Below are 24,135 nucleotides of genomic sequence, written 5' to 3'. Positions count from 1 at the left end.
TATCTTGCCCTCTCATACATTTTAAACAGCTGCATTTTGATCCAGCCAGAAAATTAAATAAAAAAAACACATACATTTGTCCACTTGTGTTGAATAAATACATTTATTAGCAACGTGAGTCAATCAGAGTTCAGCGTCGTGGAAAAGACAAGCTAAATGTTTCGCTTTCTGAGCGGTGGGTAGGCTGGGATCCTGGCCGAGGCAGAATGCTGAGCTGTGTGAAGTTGCCAAATCAAATGGAAGAAGCATGTTTGTAGTCCGTTTTAAATGCAGAGACACTGTTGGATGACTGCTGAAATCTCATGCATACAGATTTGCTTTTCTGGCAGAGGAATAGTTCTCTAAAAAGAATAAAGAAAAAGACCTGTGAGCTTACATTTAATGAAAAATGGCACTTTATTCTATAAATGTTGAAGATCTGAAAGTGAATGAAGAGCGGCAAAACAGCAGGAGTCCATAACAAGTCATCGGGTCTTCTGAAGCAGCCCTACATAAAACAACATTCATGTTGCTTTCTTTAGTTATCAGTCTAGGACACAAATGGTACTATATCAAATTCAGGTCATTTACAAAGGCTCTGTTGTAGCAGTGGGGTTTGGTTAATTGAGTGCTTTAAGAGCTCAATATATATTTTACCTCTACTTATGACAAATAACCTGTGATACTCTGTCTAAATATACAGGTGCTGGCCAGTAAATTAGAATATCATCAAAAGGTTGAAAATATTTCAGTAATTCCATTCAAAACGTGAAACTTGTACATTATATTCATGCAATGCACACAGACCAATGTATTTCCGATGTTTATTACGTTTAATTTTGATATTTATAGGTGACAACCAATGAAAACATCAAATCTGGTATCTCAGAAAATTAGAATATTCTAAAGGCCAATGAAAAAATGTTTGTTTCTCTAATGTTGGCCAACTGAAAAGAATGAACATGAAAAGAATGTGCATGTATAGCACTCAATACTTAGTCGGGGCTCCTTTTGCCTCAATAACTGCAGTAATGCGGCGTGGCATGGACTCGATCAGTCTGTGGCACTGCTCAGGTGTTATGAGAGCCCAGGTTGCTCTGATAGTCGTCTTCAGCTCCTCTGCATTGTTGGGTCTAGCGTATTGCATCCTCCGCTTCACAATACCCCATAGATTTTCTATGGGGTTAAGGTCAGGCGAGTTTGCTGGCCAATCAAGGACAGGGATACCATGGTCCTTGAACCAGGTGCTGGTGGTTTTGGCACTGTGTGCAGGTGCCAAGTCCTGTTGAAAGGTGAAGTCTGCATCCCCATAAAGTTGGTCAGCAGCAGGAAGCATGAAGTGCTCTAAAACTTCCTGGTAGACGGCTGCATTGACCCTGGACCTCAGGAAACAGAGTGGGCCAACACCGGCAGATGACATGGCACCCCACACCATCACTGACGGTGGAAACTTTACACTGGACCTCATGCAACGTGGATTCTGTGCTTCTCCGCTCTTCCTCCAGACTCTGGGTCCTTGATTTCCAAAGGAAATGCAGAACTTGCTTTCATCAGAAAACATAACTTTGGACCACTCAGCATCAGTCCAGTCCTTTTTGTCCTTGGCCCAGGCGAGACGCTTCTTGCGCTATTTCTTGTTCAAGAGTGGCTTGACACACGGAATGCGACACCTGAATCCCATGTCTTTCATGAGTCTCCTCGTGGTGGTTCTTGAAGCGCTGACTCCAGCTGCAGTCCACTCTTTGTGGATCTCCCCCACATTTTTGAATGGGTTTGTCGTCACAATTCTCTGCAGGGTGCGGTTATCCCTAGAGCTTGTACACTTTTTTCTACCATATTTTTTCCGTCCCTTCGCCTGTCTGTTAATGTGCTTGGACACAGAGCTCTGCGAACAGCCAGCTTCTTTAGCAATCACCTTTTGTGTCTTGCCCTCCTTGTGCAAGGTGTCAATGATTGTCTTTTGGACAGCTGTTAAGTCAGAAGTCTTCCCCATGATTGTGGTGCCTTCAAAACAAGACTGAGGGACCTTTTAAAGGCCTTTGCAGGTGTTTTGAGTAAATCAGCTGATTAGAGTGGCAGCAGGTGTCTTCTATATTCAGCCTTTTCAGAATATTCTAATTTTTTGAGATACCAAATTTGGAGTTTTCATTAGTTGTCACTTATGAATATCAAATTTAAATGTAATGAACATTGGAAATACATTGGTCTGTGTGCATTGCATGAATATAATGTACAAGTTTCACGTTTTGAATGGAATTACTGAAATATTTTCAACCTTTTGATGATATTCTAATTTACTGGCCAGCACCTGTAGAATATCAACCCTGCTTGGTCTTTGTGTGTTTATCAGAAGATTCTAGGATTCTTCATTTATCAAGGGATGGTACACATTTCGTTTTGATTCAGAAAAGAGTCAGGTTTATAAAACAATTTATTTTACCAACAATTAAAACATGGCAAGTTAACTAACATTTACTGTGATGGGTGGAACTAGATGTGATGTATGAACCTATATGTGAATGCGATGTTATCAGAACTTCCGTATCTAGGAGAGCTGAGTTCTGGAAAGAATTTGGTTTGCGTTAACCTATGAAGTTGATTATTATCAAAAACACACCAGACACTATCTGTGTGTCTACTTCATCCGTTCTGGGGACCCTCTTGGTGGATCCGAAGGTCAGGGAGGTCAGATGACCTCTGGCACCGAAGGGCTGTAGGATACCGTGGCAACGACTCTTCAGTCCAGAGATGTCTCGGGCCACGACAGATGGATGGAACCGCGCGTCTGGGACTCTCAAGGAGTCTAAACAATATCAGCTTGTTCTGCAGGAACTGTATGCTGTATCAGCTTTGCAGGTGCAAAAAGATTTTGATGACGTGTCAAAAGCTTTGATGGTTAAAGAGGGTTTGCTTCAGATGGCCGGTGTGAAGGTTTCTCTAGAACTACTGAATCACCAGAGTGATCTGGTTTTAATGTTCTCATGTTATGATTTGTGTAGCCAACCAGAGGTTGACAAGTTTGAGGAATATTACCAACTCAGAAACACGCCTTCCTTGATCCGGAGGCTCTGATATGGGGTAAAGGGCTATTTATGTGTCACGTGTTTAACTTAACCTTACTTCGTTCTTGTGTGAGTGCAAATGGTGATGACCCTGTCATGTAAACATGCTGAAACATATTTCAATCACTGTAATCATGAAATAACATTCATTTCCAACTTCAATCATTGAGCACAGATTAATGAAAGCATTTCACTATATTATAAGTAGCAATAAACAAACGTTTAATGATTCTGTCACGAACTGAACTAGAAGGACTCGTTTCGTTTTGTTTTATTGAGATCCTCATTAGCTTCTGCCTAAGTGCAGATGCTAGTCTTCCTGGGGTCTCATACATTTTCATACAAGTGTTTACATAAGACAATACCCTACACACACACACACACACACACACACACACACACACACACACACACACACACACACACACTCACTCACTTCTTCAATTGGTCATTGTTTTCTAATGTGTGCTTTAAATGCTCTCATCTTTGCAGCAACCAAAGCAGAATGTTGACGTATTTCAGGACGTGGTTACAGTTTATTTTCTCATTTTGCCCACCCATAATAAATCTGAGGTGTCTGTGATGTGCGGGACCTGCCATTCACATAAACTTTGTGGCGTTTTACTTAGCTTTTTTCTGTTAGGAAAATGTTTGTGAGAACATAAACAAGCAGGAACCCCACATCTCCTTCCTTACCGTAAAAAGGGAGGTTATTAAATAAATTAAATAATATGTATATAAAAAAATAAACAAATGAGATAGCATGTTTTGCGGTTGCTTTGACACAAACACTGACACAGCTGTTTTAAAGGCACACTTGTTAGTTTTGGCTTGCTTTAAGCATCTCCTAGTGTCCATTTAGTAGAGCCAAAAATGAAACTTATCTCCTTGCTCTGCGTTCATCTTTTTAACACCTTAATCTATTAGCTGAAATGTCTCCAGCCTTCATTAGTGTCTACAGGAGCGGTTCATCACAACATTAAACAAATCAGCTGTGCTCATGATCTAAAACATGCAGGAAATGTGCTGAAAGCAGACTGCAGCGCCAGGTATGTCAGCTCACTTATTTCTAAGTCCCGACAGGTGGCAGCCTGCCCGTCTGAAGCTGCAAGTGCAGGATTCTGGCCACAGGGGTGGTGGGGGTCTGAGTGACTTTTCATTAACCCTGTAAAGGGTCATTTTAACACATGGTGGCTCAAGAAAAGGATTTAAATTTATGAAAAAGTAGCAACATATCCCTTTTAGAAGTAAATAATGTAATCTACATAACAACAAATCAATATTAAGTTGAAGATTTAGAAACTGTAATGTTTGGATCAAATAATGAATGACATCATTTAAAATCTTCTGCTTTAAACCACGTTTGATTTTGAATTCAGGACCATGGACAGTGCTCCATTAAGGCTGAAATAATGTTCTTCTCCATAAACAACCATTCTTCTAAATTGAATTTATTCAGGTTAAGTTGGAAAATCAGATTAAGGAAAAAAAAAAGTAAAGTTTTTCTATATCCTCCTGACTGTCAGGGAATTCCATTTCCTTGCCTTTGGTGGAAGCTAATAAGGCAAACTACTTGATCAGAAGATGCAGAATGGAGAACATAAAATTTATTATTATTATTATTATTATTATTATTATTATATCACAGCAGAATAACTTCATGCTCTCCTTGTTTATCCGTGAAAACATTGTTTTATTTTTGGGGAACTTCTCCCATCCTCAGCAAACCCACCTCATCACAGCAATCTCACAAAAGCACCAGGTGTAGAATGAAGTAAAATAAACTTTCAGTGGGTAAAAACAGCAGCTTCACTAATGCATTTATATCTAATGATGCTTTTTTAAAAAAAATTTCCCCAGAGGGTTTTCTCTAAAATGAAACAAAGGAGTAATTTAACGCTGCGTTAAAAGAGAATGAGGTAAAATCTGAACAGTGCTGTATTTTGGGGCTTATTTTGTTGCAGCTTATTGATTGGAGTAGTTTTCTACTCCAAGTAATCTTCTTTGCCTCCGTAGCTCCATCTAATTCACCAAAGTGGTCAGCTGACTTGGCAAGTTCAATCCCTTTGATTACTCTCTCTCTCTCTCTCTCTCTCTCTCTCTCTCTCTCTCTCTCTCTCTCTCTCTCTCTCTCTCTCTCTCTATATATATATATATATATATATATATATATATATATATATATATATATATATATGAGTGAGAGAGAGAGGGAGAGAGAGATGTTTCAGTACTTATCTCTGAGCTTAAATGGTTATGTAATTAGGTTTAAAGTGCCAGGTGTTGTTTTGTTGACTCGTGTCAAAGGTCTAATTTAAAGCAGATGAAATTCAGATCATTAGTCCCTGTTCAGCTCGCTGTGTGTCTCTCTCTAGTAAAAAAGAGAACATTTTAAATTATTCATTCAATTTGATATTCAGCCCAAGGCAGTGCCTTTAAAAAGTTCGACTGAGATTACTGAGCTGATTTACCAAAACTTTTCCAGGAAATTTCCTGACAGTCTCTGGAGGATTTGAGGCTTTCCGGAAGCTTTACTATTTATCTTGAAATCTCCAACGTGAAAACCCTTAGATCTTCTGACAAAAGACTGGGAGATCCTGAGGGAGTATGTCTATTATCTGTTAATCTTGAGTAGCATAGCTTAATTGGAGCTAAACCTAGACAAACTCCACATGTAGGTGACTGATGGGAAGAACAACCCACCAGGAGATCTGAAGAAGCTTCTGCCAGGTGTTGGGTGATGGGCCATAGGAGATAAGTAGTAGTAATACCAGAGGCATTAGATTATTGTTGAAAGAATACCTCAATAAATAAACCATATGAAGGTTTATTTCAGTGTATTTTACTTTGTTGTTTTGTTATTCAAATACAGCTTTTATGTTTTCCATGTCTTTGTATGAATTTATATATTGAAATAAATTCAATGCATCTACCAAATCTGTACATATTTTTCTAGTTTAAAAACGTAAAAATACTGTATGCAAAATATTGGCTTTTTTATGGATATCCAATATGTTGCTGACTCTTACTTCTCGATACCGATTTAAACCAATACTTATATATGCTGTATCCCTCTGTCACAAAACAAATAAATAAATAAATAAAACATTTTAGATTACTAACATCACATGTCCTACCACACATGCTTAAACTTCAGTTCAAAGCTGCTTTAGGAAATTTACAGAACAAGCTAGGTTTTGAACGCAATCACGGTCACGGGACACCCACACCTCTTCTTTACAAGTTGTGCCAAATACAGTAAAGTATCTCAAAAACTAAACATCAGATCTGCTATAATTTCGCATTTTGAGAGAGAAGAGAAGTAGCTGAAGAGTTTGATGTATAATATGTGTATGGTATGTAAAAGGCGGGTCCTTCAAAGGCTGAAAACTGATATAAAGTTTTAATGCCAATACCAATACTAAAAATTTTAACGGTAGACCAATAATATCAAGAGTAGTTTATACCTTACACCTTTTTAGCTTTGCTTTTAATTGATCAATTTTATCTTTTTACCAAATTAGTAATTTTAATTTAAACTCGTGTCCAGATTGTAATTTCTTTCTTTATTTGTTTTTAGACCCAGTTCTTTATACAGAAAATTTAGATTCTACTCTGTTTTGTGCGGTGAAGAGGTGATGGTTGGGGTGTGTGTTGAATGTGTACAAATAGTTTGAACTGGTTGTGTAATTTTGACGTATGAAAGCTGTGTTTTTAATGTGTAGACATAGTTGTATTTTTGTGAAGCACTTTGAGCGGATTTTATCGTAAAAACCTGATGTGATTTTGGTGTGTGTGTGTATTGTTTGTTTGCTTTTGTCAACTGTATGCATGTTTTTATGTTTGTTCTATCGTCTGACATGAATCTATATGTATAAATGTAACTCTTGACAATGACAGAAGCTGCTCACCCTACCTTTGAACGAATCACCCTTCCTCTTTAGGCAGAATGATGATCATCCTCTAAACTCGACAGCAGGACTGAGAAATGTCTTTCCTGAGATTCATGAACTCTGCCAATGAAGCTGTCTGGATTTAATTTATTTTATTATGGTGTGTTTTTGACTTAATGTGATTTGTTGATTTAGATTGGCCTGAGTCACACATTCTCTAACTTGCTGCTGATTGGCCGCTGCAGAAAAAGAATGGCGGGTAAGAATAGTTTCTCTCCTTTTCTCTGCTGAGGGTCAGTTAATCGGCAGAAAATATGTGGGGTTTTATTTGTTTTAGAATTCTGTGTGCCTGCTCTGTGGGTTTTGCATTGATGCACTGCACCTTCCTTGCACATGCATGCATGTTGAAACATCTACACAAGCACATGGGACACAGAGATGTGGAGATCCTTCATCGAGCATGTCTCAAGCTCAGCAGAGCGTTCAGTTCTCCCAGTGATCCAGAAATGAGTGACAAGAGAAACGAAAGACCCACTTTCCGAAGTTCAAGGATTTTGTCATCTTGGAAAGGCTGAGCAAGAAATAAGTCTCACAAATGTGCAATTTAACTAAAACATTCAAGTTTTTGGTACATCTAGTTGGAATCCAGGTAGCATGGAATTAACTGAAAAAATATCGGTCAAAATTAATGTATGATAGTTAAATGTAAATTATATTTGCATAAATGTGGCCTGTTAATAGCTTAAGACAATGCACTCCCATGCAATCCTGAAATGGTGACTTTTGGTAAATCTTTAAATCTTTGCTTCGGTATTTTGTTTGTCCCACTTGTTCAGCAACAGCAAAAACCATTGATCAACCCTCCACTTGGAAGTGGAAAATGTTTTAGACCCTTTTCTGCACGAAAGAGCTTCACAACATGTGGAAGGAAATGAAAAAACACAAGAACTTGCATTAAAACTAATTCAAACCCAGCTTTTCAGAAGCCGAGCGTTAAAAAAGAAACGTGCTTTTAATGGTTTTTATTTTTAGTGCATGAGTGCTCTCCACAGAGGATTTAGATGGAACCTGCTTCATTTGAGGCAACATGATTACCCTTAATTGGAAGGAGACACAGTGGTTATTGTTGAATGGTATCCATAGAAACAAAATCACATGTCCCATAGAAATTAAGTGACTGTGCACACAAGAATGGTGACTATGACCCATCTGCACAATTTGGTTGCTGACTGAGCTTCTGTTCATTTTGTTTTCAGTGCGTTCAGCTACTTATATGGTAATGGGCACATTCACGCTTCTGATTAACAATATGCTTAAAAGGAACATTGTTCAGATTCAGTGCTTCTGGATGGCTAATTCTTTTCAACAAATTCATATTAAAGGATTAAAGCATTCAATCAAATGACAGTACAACAGCTTTGAGATGTTCAGGAAAAAGTGTCCATCTGGCCATTAGCGCTAGAGGAAAAAGTATCTGAAAAATGAAGAATCAAACTTGTTGGATAATAAATATAGAAATGTTTATTTAACATCATTTAGTTAGGTTTAAAAAGGGAAATTGAAGTACACATGCTTGTGTCATGGATTTTATATTTGTTTATCAATAACCCATTTCCTGTAGCGTAGAGAAGGAGACGATGAGCAGACAAGTCAAACAGTTATAACTGTGGCTCGTGCACGAGGCAAAATGCCCCGAACATCTGATCACAGAGTTTATTTAAACAAGGAGATAAAGATGGGAGTGAGGTCATCAAGAGAGAATGTGTGTGCGTGTGTGTGTGTGTGTGTGTGTGTGTGTGTGTGTGTGTGTGTGTGTGTGTGTGTGTGTGTGTGTGTGTGTGTGTGTGTGTGTGTGTGTGTGCGTGTGTGTGTGAAGAACAGGGTGTGTGTGTGTGAAGAACAGGGCGTGTGTGTGTGAAGAACAGGGCGTGTGTGTGTGTGTGTGTGTGTGTGTGTGTGTGTGTGTGTGTGTGTGTGTGTGTGTGTGTGTGTGTGTGTGTGTGTGTGTGTGTGTGTGTGTGTGTGGGAAGAACAGTGTGTGGGTGTGTCTGAGTGTGAGAATGCTTCAAGACATTTGAGAATAGGATTAGGTTTCGAACAGTGATCTTTCCGGTACCAGCATTAGACCAAAGTGTTTCCTAGAAGGATTTTTTCTCAGTAGCTAATACAATTGGCTCTCTTTTAAATTTTGGATTCTCTTCATTCAACTTGATTGAGATTAACACAGTTCGTCGACACGTTTATGAGTTTAACAGAGAATATCCGGCTCTGCGTAAGCAGGTACTGCAGCAACGGCGTGCTTTGAGACATCTGGGCACGTCTGAACAAAAGACTATGGTGGTACTCAACACTCATAGCGACATTTTGCGTAAAACAACTTCCGCTGTGAATGAATTGCGTTCTTTTGTGAATGTTGATTATGCTCATACACAGATGCTGACCACTTGCCTGTCCGACTATGGTCGGGACGTGAGCGCCTCGATTCACACCCTCCTCATAGGGAGGATCCCTCCGTACCTCGTGTCCCTGGTGATTGCACGAGTGACATCGAAGGACCCGTTTGCCTTTCAGACTCACTTGGCTTTCTCGTTGGGCAGTGCTATCCCGTTAAGTGTCAATCCAGATGCTAGAGAGCTAGCTTTCATCATCAACTTACCTATTGTAGATGTCCAGATGACATCTATAGACTAAAAGATGTGGTAATTTTAGGTAATTGGGTTGACGCCTCCTGTCGTCATGTTCCATGAGGACACTCCGCACGTCCGGTTGGTTCCGGATCTGTGCGTGTGGTTGCTCACACGTGGCCTACACTTCTTGTGTCCAGGCACACCTTTTCTGCGTAGTGGTGCCACTGGTGTGTGTGGCATAGATGAGTTGTCGGGTGATTCTAAATGTCCTATGACTGTGACTCCACATTTGCATGTTGTACAAACTACTGCTGTTGTTGTTGGTGAACGCTGGTTAGTTAATACCCCTGCTCATGAAGCAGATGTTTTCTATGAGCGTCATGGTGTGTCCACACGTGTTGTGCTTCCTTCTCAAACCCTATGGGTGACAGTTCCACATAGTGCTATGGTCCTTGTAGGTGAGGTCTCTCTATGTTCCTTGGATCCTGGTGAGCATAAAGCCTGGTTCATGCTTCTCCGTCAGCTCCGCAAGGGACAGACACGCATGGATTGATGGAAGCGTTATGCTCTCATACTTCTCCGTCTCCTGGAGAGTGTTGCAAAGCAATTGCCCGGCAGGACAACAGAGGGCGTAGCGCTGTTCTGTGGTATCCTGTCATGTATCGGTCAAAGATCGTGTGTTTATATTGTGTTTTTTGTGTATATAAGAGACTTTTTAACACAGACACATTTTTCTCTCATTCTCCCACCCCTTCATGCGCTTCCCACCTCTAAACCCAGGTTTCCTGTCATTTCCGTCCACAAATAAACGCTTGCTGCGCATCTTTTCACTCCTCCAGTCATGGGGGAATTAAACGTTCATATTTTTAGAGTTTTTTCGCGATGTATTCTTCAAGCTTCTCCGTGTCTGCCGCTTGTTATCCTCAGCTCTCTTTATGCTTTTGAGGGCGCTATGGCGGCGCTGTAAACAAAAGCGGCGTCCTGACCAATCACAAGCTTGCGTTGTCCGTCTCGACAAACGGATGTTTAGAAAATAGAGCTTGACTCCGTCCGTCCTTGCGGAGCTCTCCGGCAGGCACGCAAGGACGTTGCGTGTCTCCGCACTGACGCAGACGGAGAAGCATGAATCAGGCTTAAGTCTGTTGTGGAGTTTTCTCCTTTTTATGACGACATCTCCTTTGCTCTTTCTCCAGCTACGCTGGATCGTGTTACATTCAATGGTCCGACTATGGTTCGGGTTAGTGCGGTGAAAAGGGTGCTGCGTGAGTTGTCGGCAGATCCTGGTCTCAGGTTTCAACCAGTGTCTTACTCCTGGTCCTCTGCTGATTCTGTCGTGTTATTCACTGCATGCCTAAACCTTTGTTGGTCTTTGGGGTTGTCATTGCTCCTGTTCCGTCACTTCTCCGCACGGTTGACCTCTCTAGAGCCCTTTTCAGACAGACATTCTGGAACATTTGTGAACAATTCAATCCAGTTTTTAACCGGAACTGTGTTTTCAGACACACCACTTTTGTACCGGAACTTGTCCTTTCGGCTGCGTTCACACAGCAGGGAAAAGTTCCAGAAGTCTGACGGCGGCGGGGGTGGGGGAGTGGTGGGGGTAGAATCGGACTTATGTTAAGAAGAAGAAGAAGAAAATATCATTTCTATAGCGCCTCTCAAGATAAAAATCACGAGGCGCTTAAGCTTAATTCTGCGCACACGAAGACGCATAAGAGACCTGGATGATGAAGCTCAATGGTAAAAGGAATCACTGAAGCGGTGTGAAGTGCTCCGTCGCGCATCTAGACGGTACCGTAGGAGGCGAGCTGCCGTGGTTCGCCGCATGCTACAGCAGCGGGCTATATAGGTGCGCACAGCGTCCCCCAGTCCCCTCGTCCTCCCCCTCCCCCTTGTCCGGAACTCTACCTCACCAGTCTGAAGCAGCCACCCTGTCCGTAACATGTCCGGACCTGTTACTAGGGGCTTCGTCCGGATAAATTCCGGAACACGTTATCCGGATGTTTGTATTCAGACACAAAGGTCTTACGGACAGATTCCGGAACATTTCCGTTTTTCATGGCCTGTCTGAAGGGGGCTTAGGGGACTCGGTCCGTAACGTCGGTGGCCGCCTATCTCGAGCTCTCATGCCGGTTGTTCGTGAAGCCCCGGCTGCCCAGGTGCCTCCACCTGCACCGGCCGGTCCTGTACCTCCGCCTGCACCTCCTGCGCCTTCAGTTAGGCCTTCAACTTCAAAAGGGGGGTGATCTCTATTGTCCAGATTTGTCAGTCCCATAGTTCCCTGTTTCAGGTTACACAAGTTTGTTTGTGTTTGTGTGTGTGCATGGTTGTATTTCCAGTCTATACATGACGTGCAAACTTGGGGTGACTTGATATGGTCATGCTGTGGGTTCCTGGAGTCCTGTAATGGTTAAGTCTTAACAGTTAAAGGGAGTATTCCACAAACTGTTGTGTTTATCCAAATTCCATTTTTTTATTATCTACTAATCTATAATTCCTTAGGGGGTATATTCACATATAGGTTTGATTACTAAAATTACTGATTTACATTTTAATGTTTCTTCTTTATATTACTAGTAATCATATTAATTATTTTAAAGATATATTCACAGATATACATTTCTGCATACTTTCATTACAGCTGATTTCTTTCATTTCTATTATCATCTATTTTATTTAGATTTTTGTCAGTTATGGACTACAGATTATTTTGCCCTCCTGTTTTGATAACATTTTTACTCCAATGCGTTGATTTTCCCTTAAATATATTACAGGGTTATGTTAATTTTGTTCTTTTGCTACACTTTTCCAGTACACGTAGTTTACTGCATCCATTTCTTTCACCTGAACTCCATTCACATGATTTGCTTCACATAGCACATATAGGTGCATATAGTGCTAGGTTTATTTTTATTTTTTATTTTACATCAGATGCAATCTATATGTGTCTACATTCAAGTGCCCTGCATGTGTGCTCTTCTCTTCTCCTGGGTTTCGCCTGTGATTGTCGCTTCCTGGGAGGACCTCTTTACACCATCACCTGATTCGGTGCCTGCTGCCTGAGGGTCCGGTTCGCTTGAGTCTGGACGTCCTGTGGTTCCTGCCGTGGTTGCTGGAGTTCTACGGTTTGCCTGGGGCCTGCTCCGGTCCCTGCTTGTCTGCTTCCTTCCTGAGGATTATGTTAAGTGGAATGACCTTCTCAAGTTTGGGAGTAACTTTGACTATTCTCTAGTGTGGGGGTTTGCTTTCCTCACTCCTGATGCCTTTGCCTGGGAACTAACCTTTGCTTCCTTGACTGAGTCCTTAGGGCCTCTGGGATTATTCAATGACCCGTGTTTTCCACCAGGACCCCATGACCTTTAAAAGGGGGGTTATGTAACGTCTAGCAATGGTCAGTCTTAGGTACTGTTTGACCATTCAACATCTGGTCAAAAAGGAGACAAAAGACTGCATGTGTTCCCTTTAAATCTGCTTGCCTTCATCCCATCAGCTGAAGCTCAGAGCCTCTCTGCAGCTCTGAACACAGATAACGAATTGTCAACAATAATGTCGTCTCCTCAAGGTCCAAGCTTCCCTTATCATCCTACAGGATTCTTCATGCCTCTGAATAAGTGAACACTCGCAGCTCAGATCAGTTGCTAAATCAAAGAATAATTTCCTAAATCAGGTATAAACTTCTAAAACGTATACATTTGGACACTTATGTTGTGTAATGTCTGAAGTCTGTTGCATTTCTGTCTGTGGTGTTTTTTGCATAGCAAAGCTGCCCTCCCTGTGGAGGGTAACTCTGGAGTGCCTTTTTTTTCCTCCACCTGACCCTATCCTCATGTAAACCCCTCTGATCTCTATTAAGGTAGCGTGACTCAGGTTGCGAATGACCACAGTCACCAATTCTTGTCACGTGTCTTTGTCTTTGCCTATGTATGTCTGACCTCAGTGCTGTGTGTACTGAAACTCTAATTTCCCTCTGAGATTAATAAAGTATCTTTGAATTGAATTGAATAAGCTAGAAAATCTGTCATGACTCCCAGGTTGACACCCTCCTCTGCCTCTGCTGCCTCCTCAATCGAGCCTTCAGCCACTTAATTACCATCACCTGCACCCTGTCATTAGCTCATCACACACATCTGCTTCCACTGCTTTATATTCACTAGCCAGCCACCAGTTCCCCTTCCAGATTATTGAATGCTCTTTGCCAGTAGAACTTCCAGCCTTTCACCTTGCCTGATCATAGCTTCCGGACCTCGTTTTCACGCCTGACCCCTGCCTAGGACTCTGCCTGCCATCACGACCCTCGCCTGTCTTTGACCTCTTCCCTAGCCTGCTCCATTTACCTGCATCGCCTCGTTCTGGTTTTTGACCCACGCCTTCTCTCTGACTCTGTCTCCTGCCTCGCCCTCCTCGGGTAACGCCACATCTAATAAAGACTTTTAAAGGTGCTTTACTGTGTTTGGTGTCATCACGGGTCAGGAAAAACTAAATGCATGGTTGTTGGCTCCAAACATACTTTACAGACGATACCAAAGTTACATTTAACCCTGACTAACAACGTAATGGAACAACTAGAAGAAGTAAAATTACTGGGAGTAATAGTTGATTGTAAGTTATCATGGACAAGCCAGATTAATTATGTTTTACACAAAATGGGGAGAGGTATGGGCATAGTTAAATTTTGTTGCAAATTTATACCACAATATTTACTTAAATGCCTTGTTCAATCATTAGTGCTTTCTTGTGTAGATCAAGCATCTCTTATTTGGTCCAGTACAAGTGAAAATAATTTGCATAAGCTACAAGTAGCACAAAATAAAGCTGCTCGTATTGTTTTAGGCTGCCCTTACAGAACAAATGTGAGAACTATGCATGAAAAACTTGCTTGGCTCAATGTGAAGAGTAGATTGAAGTATTTCTTGGTAACAATTGTGAGGAACATTATAATGACAAAAACACCAAAAATTATACATAGCACATTATTGTTTTTCTCAGATAATCATACTTATAATACACGACAGATAAATGAGATGAAAGGTGTTTTACCACGCAGTAGAACAAATCAAATTCAATGATCTTTTCACTATAAAACTATGATTTCATGGAATGCATTACCTAGATTTTTAATATTTGAAAGTAATAATATTTCTTTTCAGAAGAAACTGAAATTTTTTTTGTTTACACACATTTGTATAGTCACTATGAACTCTGCAACGAAGGATTGAGAATCTGGGTTTGAGGTTGAATACTGGATATCGATGGACTATGATACGAATCAATAGACATGAGGTCACCATTCTGTTGTATTTTATTTTCAATCTTTATTGGTGTGATTAACTCCTCTCCCGATATTAGTTTATATATGTAATTTTGTTCTAGATATGTGATTTCATCTTGAGCTACTGGGATTATGTGAATTAGGGATGTGTGTGTGTGTGTGTGTGTGTGTGTGTGTGTGTGTGTGTGTGTGTGTGTGTGTGTGTGTGTGTGTGTGTGTGTGTGTGTGTGTGTGTGTGTGTGTGTAGAAGGGCCATAGAGGGACACCTGCTGCCAACTACTTGGACTGCTTCTAACAAGCACCACTCATTGCCATGGCAACCCCATACACCCACTTCAACACACTGACTTATGCGCTACAGACTGATCATTAGAGCCTAGTGATCTTTCTCCTCCATGCCCTCTTCCATCCCCATCACCCATTCTTGAGAACCAAGCAAATTGCCCTCCTCCCTTCATCACACCCTTCCTCTCAACCTACGCCTGCTTTCTTCCTCTCCTTCATCTGCTCTCCATTTGGCCATAATGGTTTTCTGTCTCCTCCTTCCTGCTCTTCATTTGGCCTAAATATTTCACTTTTTATGATTTGTCATCATCTGTTCTAACATACTCAGGCACTACCTCTTTTCCATTTATCCCAGATTTTCCAACTTTCCCAGAATCCATTCTTCTTTCCCTTCGTGTGTCTTGTTATTCCCTACCACCACCCCCACTTCATTTCCTTTTGTTTCAACCTGGATAGAGGTTATAATTAAAGAAAAAGAGGATCTATTTGGTCCAGCAAAGCTCTAATTGAAATCCAAATTTGTTTCCTCCAGTCATAGGAGGAACCGGTTTTCTGCTGAATGCCCGATATCCATCAAGAGGCACATTTTCTGAAGATTACTTTGATTATTATTATTTTTGAGGTGAAAATTAGAACTGCAGACATGAAAGTCTAAATTATTCTTTCAATATTTAAAATTGCCTCCAGCATTCTTCTCCAGTCTTCAACAGATGGAAAGTATGGAAATCGTGTGAGGTGAAATAAAAAACAACATTTCTGTGAGGTTGCCGTGGTGATTTACTATAGTGATTGTAAAAAACAACAACAGCTGGGCTCATTTTGAAGAGGAGGAACAAGTGCGTTTAAAGCAGGATCTAATTGCTGTGTGTGATGCACTCCAGCATGATTTCCTTTCCCAATTAGCTGATTGACTCAAAGCATAAGTGGAAAATAGTACACACACATACACACACACACACACACACACACACACACACACACACACACACACACACACACACACACACACACACACACACACACACACACACTTCGATTTACCGTATTTTCCGGACTATAAGCTGCTACTTTTTCCCACGCTTTGAACCATGCAGCTTATAATGAGGTGCGGCTTTACTGAAGATTTTCCTTCACCTGCCAGGGGGCGCTTTAGCAGAAAGTGAAATAGGTGGAAGTCAAAAGTGGAAATCGAAGAAAGTGCTCATTTTAATTTAGCACATGCAAGCAGCTGGCACGACGAAGAATTTCTTTCAAATCCATTCCCCCTCATCATGGTAACTACACATATGATTTCATATGATGCTGCATTGAAGTTGATGGCCATCGATCTGGCAGTAAAGGAGGGAAACAGTGCTGCCGCACGTGAGCTTGGCATGAATGAATCCATGGTTCGGCGCTGGAGACGGCAGCGGGAAGAACTCATTCAAGCCAGCTTCACCCGGAGATGATGACAGCAACACGGACAACGACACTGACATCGCCACAGAAAAGGTTTGTGACGAAGCTCTTCTGAGGCTGTTCAACTCCGACACTGAAGAAGAGGACTTTAATGGCTTTAGTGCGCAAGAGAAAGATAAATAAACTAATCAATAACTTTTCTGTTTTGTTTGATACTGATCAGTTCAGTTCCGTTCAGTTAAACTACGTTTTCAATTCAGTAGATTTACGGTAGATATCTGCAGCTTTTAGCCCAGTGCGGCTTGTATAAGTACACTTCCATGTTATTTTAAAAACTTAGTAGGTGCGGCTTATATTGAGGTGTGCTCTATAGTCCAGAAATTATGGTATCTCACAAGAAACAGTTCTTCCTATTGGTCTTGTGTTCACGGTAAAAATAAAAACATCTAGGAACATAAAGAATAAGTAAAATTGTAAAAACTAACAATGACAGCAGATTTTCTTGGAGGTAAACATCTAAGTCATTGAAGTCAAATGTGTTTATGTACCATATTAATAAAGAACATTTGCAATATAAAAACAAAATGTCATTTAGCTTTAAAGGCCCATGTGTGAAATCCACAAACAAGATCCGAGAACTATTTTATTTTGAAAGGACCGTTCCGGCAACTGTCTGCTAGGATCTTGTAACTCACGTGACCAGCTTGTGCTATACTCAGGACTTCAAATTACAGGTGAGCTAAAGGGAGCTCCTGGAAGCCGTCAACTTCCACACCCAGGTGAGCCCGAAAACAATCCTGGTTTTACTTACATTACATTATCTATGTGGATTCTCTGGGGATTATTTTGAGCTGAGAGGTGCAGAGCTCTTGATGCGCTTTGTTTGTCCATTCTGGCCATGTGAAAGCACTCTATAAATAAAGTTGATTTGATTTGATTTGATGCGCTCCAGACAAATGCGTCCTGAGAATGGCCACAGTAACATTCTCAAAGTGTTGCCACCTCAAAAACAAAGTTAACACGCGATCATTTTTCTCAGCGCATATCCTTTGATGCTTTCTGTCTTTTATTTGTGTCTGATGCGTTTCGCTGCTGCAGTGCAGAACGGATCACCTATTTCGTCCTCTGGTGACTTCACCGCACCGGCGCGGTCTGCGCGCGGCACATGCTCCGTTATATTTGAGGTCGGTAGATCTTTTTGAATTGCAGTTCAAAAGTAACTCATAAGGTGAAATATATGAAGCCAGGTAGCAGTTTTTCTTTAGCATTGAGAGGAGATGCAGGAAAATAATAAACAGGCAGGACAGAAAAATAGTCAAATAAAAAACAAACTCGTTTTGTACCTGGTGGTTGCAACAAACAGACACCACTGAAAATAATCAGAAGTGAGGAACAGAAAAGGAAATTATTCTTTCAATGTTTAGATCAGCAGGAACTCTGAGAGGTTGCAGGTGCACCAGTGAGTTTGCGGCCACTGTGCAGGGGGAGGGGGAGGAGGGCTGAAGCAGGGGAACAGTAAAGATGCAAAAACTTCCGTTGTTGAAAGAGATGTGTGCTAACTTAGAAAATGTGGGCACAATTTTAATTACTTGTCATAACTACATTGTCGTTAGTAAAGTAGTGTGGAGATAAAATAAAAAAGTAAGCAATGCTGATTTAGCCACTGGCTAGTGGACAAGCGCTGGAGCGTGTTGGGCGAGACGGCAGGCTGCAGGAAGAGAGGAGACTTGAGTAGAAGGACTTTGGGACTGACACGTTGGGACTGGATCGGGAGTTCTGGTACTATGAAAAGATGAATGAACAACTTGAATTGAATTTGGGAGTCAGAGACACTAATCGGAGGCTGGCGTCTAGCCAATAGTGGGTGGGGATCTGAACATATGTGGCTTCCTTGTGTTGCACATGATGAGGAACTGATTAATTTTATATGTCTTTGGACATTGATTTTTATTCAAACTACTAAGTACAGCAACAGTGTAGCTATTATTTTCTATTTCTTAGTTGAATTAGCAGAATCCATGCTTCCAGTGCACACTGCTGCCCTCTGCTGGTTCTTTTAGGTTGCAGTCATAGTCCAAACAGGTAACGTGGAGCTCGTATGTCCCTAAACAGCTACTGCATTTCAAGATGGTGGATGACCATGGAGCGTCGACCACAGCTTATATATACAAAAATGTATAATTTCAAGTAGAGAGGAACATTTATAATTGATGTTGGTGAGAAATATTAGTGAAAAAGGACAAGTTTGGGAACTGGAAACACAGGATTTGATAGTAAACAGGTAAAAATATCACACACTGGGCCTTTAAATATAGAATGTCATGTTCTAAATGTTGTATAACTAATACAGCAGGATTGTCATGAAGTGATTGCCTTTGTTTTTAAGTGAGCCATTCTTTTTTGTATTCATGTGGGTTTAAATATTAGTGTTGTAGCCTTATAAATAAAGATGCATGATTTTATTTGGGGGCTTGTCCGGGATTCAATTTAGGCAACAAAAAGGATGTCTTCCGAACAAGCATATTCATGTTCCATGTAAAAAAACATATGTACTTGTGTTTTACAGTGTTTTGAGTGATTTATTAAATAACAATTATGTATATCTGCTGGTGAGTTTTTCAAAAATACAAATACTTTCTTATAAGATCAGCAGTTCTTTTTAACGACATTGGTAAGAATCAGTAATTGGGCTTTATTGTTTGATGAAGCTCCATGTTTTTCTGCCAAATTAAATGGTAAATCACTTGGAAGAGTTAGAAGTGATCATTTCCAAAGTTTTTTTACATGTTGTCATAAAATTTCTTGCACAGATGTGAAAAGTAGGGCAAAAACATGATCCATCTTCCTGAGACATGCTCAACCCGACAAATTTTCAAAATCGCCCTTTTCACCCTCTCCTTCAACATGACATCCTGCAACAGATCCATTCACATGAATTGCCTCATCACACACACACACACACACACACACACACACACACACACACACACACACACACACACACACACACACACACACACACACACACACACACACACACACACACACACACACCTTAAGCCTTTCTCCTTCTACCCCCTGTTGAGTCCATCCCAGACAAACCCAGCACAGTCCGATCTGCCTCCGGTTTTAGCTTCAACCAATCTCAGAGCCGAGCACATCCTGATAAGCTCCTGCTGATTGGCTTCAGACGGACTGAAAGGCTGATCATATTGTCGCTGATTTTCCCCTATCCCACGTGCACATTCCCAATAACACACCCATACTCTCTGGGGATAGGAGGAGAGAGAGGCTACAGCTGACGGATGAGAAACAAATCTCACTGTGACAAGTCAGACACATGAATAATGAAAGGATGCGGAGTTGTTTGGTCAGGTATGGCTGCTGGGACGATGGAAAGAAGGTGGAAATGAATTCAGATCTATTTGGGTGAACAGCTGAAAGTAAAGTGATAAGAATTTTGCTGCATTTAATATGAAACAGCAGGAAACTTTGGCTAATCAGAGGTATAGCAGGCAGCCAAAGACCAAATGTTCAAAAACCTGTAAAAATGAGCAAAAGTTATCTTGTCAACACAGGACCAGTAACCGGTGCATTTCTAATCCTAATTTGTAATCATTCAAGATTTCCTTAGCTTTCTTAAGAAGCACCATTTTTTAAAGAGGTGGGAAAGGTGAGAGGACTCAGATGAGTCGAGGACAGATTTGAATCCTCAAACCCTGTGAAAATCCAACCTGCTGCGTCTCAAGGATGTCTCTAACTGGAGAGATGGGTTTTAAACAGGCAGCGGACCCCTCCTGTTACCGAGGTGTGACTGCGTGATTGTTCCACTCGACTGCAAGCTGTGGCAGAAAGATTCCTCCTGGGGAGGCGGCAGCTGATGGAGGAACAAACTGAACTGTTGCACCAGCAGGAGAGAGAAAATAATGAGGAGGAGGAAGGGTTTGAGATTTCTCTTTCTGCATTATTTTAATAACTTCTGAATAACAAAATTAGTGGCAGAGCATCCTGGTTCTTATGAGGTTTCTGCCGGATTCGCTGAGGTTTTTTCTAAGAACCTGAGAAAGTATATTTTCATTAGCTCAATGGGTTTAACTGGGTAATGGATTTTGTATCATTAGCATAATTAAAAACAGTTGCAATGTTGCCGCCTTCTTCCTTTTCTTAAAGGTGAAATTATGTCATTTAATAGACTCTGTCATAGCAGGATGTGGTGATGAAAGTCACAGCTACTCACCTGCACATGGTCATTTACATGGAGGGGGTGGAGCTTAAAAGCTTGTACTGCAGCCAGCCACTAGGGGATGTGGGGTTGGGTTTTGCTTCTATATTCTACGTGTTCCTCATTCTGGTGTTCCTATTTCAAATTTACAGTTTTTGAAACGGAATTTAAAAATTAGACAACCACTCAACTTTCACAATAAAAGCTCCTTTAACCAACCTTGGAGGAGTCTCTTGTGCATCAACTTGCAGGGAGATTGGTATTGTTTCATTATTTTGATGTGTAACAGCTTTTCATCAGGATAGTTTTTAACTAAAGCAGGAAGCTAAATAAACAGTAGAATGAAACTGAACATGTAGAAGCCTCAGGTGTTGGGAAAGAAAAGAAAAACTGATGCATCTATTTTTTTATTTTATTTTTTTTATCAGTTATTGATATTTATCAGTTTACCTGAATAAATTACATGTATTGTTTCAGCCATTGCTGGGCTCTTTGTGCATTTTCTACTTTTACTGCAGCTCTGCTGTTTATTTAAGGGTCAATAACTCCCCAGAGCTAGAAGGAGGAACATTGATTCAGTGATTCCTTTATGAGTTTGCTGCATCTGTGTGTGTGTGTGTGTGTGTGTGTGTGTGTGTGTGTGTGTGTGTGTGTGTGTGTGTGTGTGTGTGTGTGTGTGTGTGTGTGTGTGTGTGTGTGTGTGTGTGTGTGTGCATACACTCCCCAGAGAATTTCCTCAGTTGTTCTTCCACATCATTCTATCTTTTTCTTTTCCACTTTTCCAATTCTCAAGGCTTCTTGTTGATTTTTTTTGGCACAGTGCATGTTAAAGAAAGGGTAACCTGCCAAAATGAAGAAGTAAAATCCCAAATCAGGGCTGATAAAACTGTCTGACTTCCTGTGAGTGATGCATCACTCACAGCTTTCCCTTCTGAGTTTGCCTTGGTTTGAGGGTTAAACAGAGCTGCCCTTGACTGTCCCTGTTGTGTGTCCAGCACAGCCCTCAGGGTTTGTTCTGTTATATTAGAGCCTAATATGAACTAATTTGTCCTCCAGGGTTGTCCACTACCATCCACCTTCATGTTCATGCATGATAATTATTTAGTCTGGCTGCACCGTCGCTTTACCTGGAGGGTTTTAGAGATGCGGGTGTTGGTGAAAATGACTGCTATACTGATTTCAAACACACACACACCTGCACACGCGCACACACGCACGCACGCACACACACACACACACGCACACACACACGCACACACACACGCACACACACACACACCAGAATGCCTTGCAGCCCCCCTGTTGCACTGCATTGTATTGTATTCCTGTATATGCACCATCATGCATCACAGGACACAAGGTAACACTTGACCTCAATTTCTATAAGAGGTTTTTAATTTACTAAATCATTCAAATTTTTTCTGAAACTCCAGATTTGAACTTTTCGTTTGCATGGATTTGTTTTCTGCTTTTTCTCTTTGCAAGAAGCTCATCATAGCGTTTCTATTTGTTTAGCACTGTTTCAAGGTGATATAGCTCTTCTCTGACTGTCATTGTTACAATTTCCAGACATTTGCTGTCATCAGTATGAATGTGATGGTGTGCAGATAATGCCTCTGATGTGCTATTGGTCTGCCTGTAGAGCCAAGATATTACCAGGCAGACTATTTTCATTCACAAAGGACAACACAGTAAAATTTAATGTGATTCTTTAAAGGAGCAGACTGCATCAATAAATGTTTCTATTGCATGGGTTTCATAGAACTCCCTTTTAACAAATGAATGTCCGTTTGTAAGACTCAGACTCTAAGTAGGAAATTAGCACCAACTATTTACCTGTGAGTGTATTTTCTTCGTGGACTTGGGGGGTGGTTATAGTTGAAGGTGTAAGCCAACGGTGCCAAGGTCAGCTGGAAGGGAGATTCTGAAATCAAATGAACTGAATCTACAAGAACAAACTGATCCAGAACAGACTAAGAGCTACAAGCAAGGCACGATAGGTAAGAGAGCTAAATATGGACTACATGAAAAACTAAACACTCTATACCAGGGAAAGCTGATCCTGATCCCAGATGTCTGTCGTCTGGACTGTTTGAGTTGTTTTTCTGCTCCACCACACCTGATTCAGTGGCTGAATCACATGTTGAGCAGCTCCTGAAGCTCTGCAGGAGCCTGTTAATCACCTGCTAATTAAAATCGGGTGTGTTGGTGCAGAGAAACTAAGGCCCTGTCCACACGTAGCCGGGGATCTGCCAAAACGTAGATATTTTTCTACGTTTTGGCCTGTCATCCACACGAAAATGGAGTTTTTTCACATGAAAACGGATCTTTTTAAAAACTCCGGCCAAAGTGAAGATCTGCGTTTTCTCCGTTTTGAGTGTCTGCATGTGGACAGACAAAACCGGAGTTTTAAGGTCCGCAACGTCACTTTCCGCGACAAAAAATGCTGACATCACATGTGCGACCTGTGTTTACACTAGCCGGCATCATGGATGCCCTCAGAGCTGTGCTCACTTTATCAATTGTCCAATTGCTTTTTGCTTGTTTGTGTTTGCAAGCGGAATTACTGCTCCTTGCGGAAGACCACAGACGAAGGACGAGGTTAAGAACGGGGGAAGTACTGCCGCCTACAGGTCTGGCATGTCCTTAACAACGTATTTATCCGGATACGTGTGGACAGAGTTTTCTTTTTTAAACAAGGTGGTGTGGATGCAAGTTTTTGGAGGGGCAGATATTCGTTTAAAAAAAACGGCTATGTGTGGACTAGGCCTAACATGCTGCAGTGAACCTCCAGAACCACAACTGTTTATTGGGTGAAGAAGAAGAAGAAGAAGAAGAAGAACAAGAAGAAGAAGAAGAAGAAGAACAATGCATAAATTACAAAGGCTTTTAGGACAGGAAATAAAACTGAAATACCAAAAAATATTTAAAAAAAACAAGCTAAAGTCCTGTTTTAGAAGGAGAAAAAGATAAAAATCACAAGGCGCTTCACGAGAACATAATCATTAAAAAAAATACAAATAAAACAATATTATGGAAAAATTAGATTAAAACGGTTGAGAAAAAATAATGAAAAAGACAAACATGAAGAGAAGCCATTGAGGAAGAATCAGCAGGAGGTCACACCAAAGCCGGCATGAACATATGAGTTTTCAGCTGCTTTTTGAAAGAGACCACTGAGTCCACTGATCTCAAGAAACCAGAGGAGCATTACACCTGAAGCTTGGTGGAAGTTTCACTGGTTGTTGTTTATTTTTAAGTATGTTGTTTTAACTTTCCTTCATACTTAACTACCTTACTAGTACCATTTAGATCTCATTACCACAATCACAGAACACATAATGTTTCATTCGTCATCCCTTTCTCTAAATCAGAGTCAGGAATGCTGGCCTTTTCTGTC

At 40.9% G+C, this 24,135-nt stretch overlaps 1 long non-coding RNA gene across 1 annotated transcript; it reads right to left on the bottom strand.

Moving 5' to 3' along the window:
- On the bottom strand, positions 1-23,218 carry LOC139070806 (uncharacterized). The gene is made up of 3 exons (XR_011521257.1): positions 22,783-23,218; positions 22,572-22,645; positions 1-341 (listed from the first exon to the last, which is right to left on the bottom strand). It is a non-coding gene; the product is annotated as an uncharacterized lncRNA (long non-coding RNA).
- Between the last annotated feature and the right edge of the window lie 917 nt (positions 23,219-24,135).

This window comes from Nothobranchius furzeri, chromosome 1 (assembly GCF_043380555.1).
Source record: "Nothobranchius furzeri strain GRZ-AD chromosome 1, NfurGRZ-RIMD1, whole genome shotgun sequence".
NCBI lineage: Eukaryota > Metazoa > Chordata > Actinopteri > Cyprinodontiformes > Nothobranchiidae > Nothobranchius > Nothobranchius furzeri.
The sequence above is the reverse complement of the archived record's forward strand: the minus strand, read 5'-3'. Positions and strand labels throughout refer to the sequence as shown.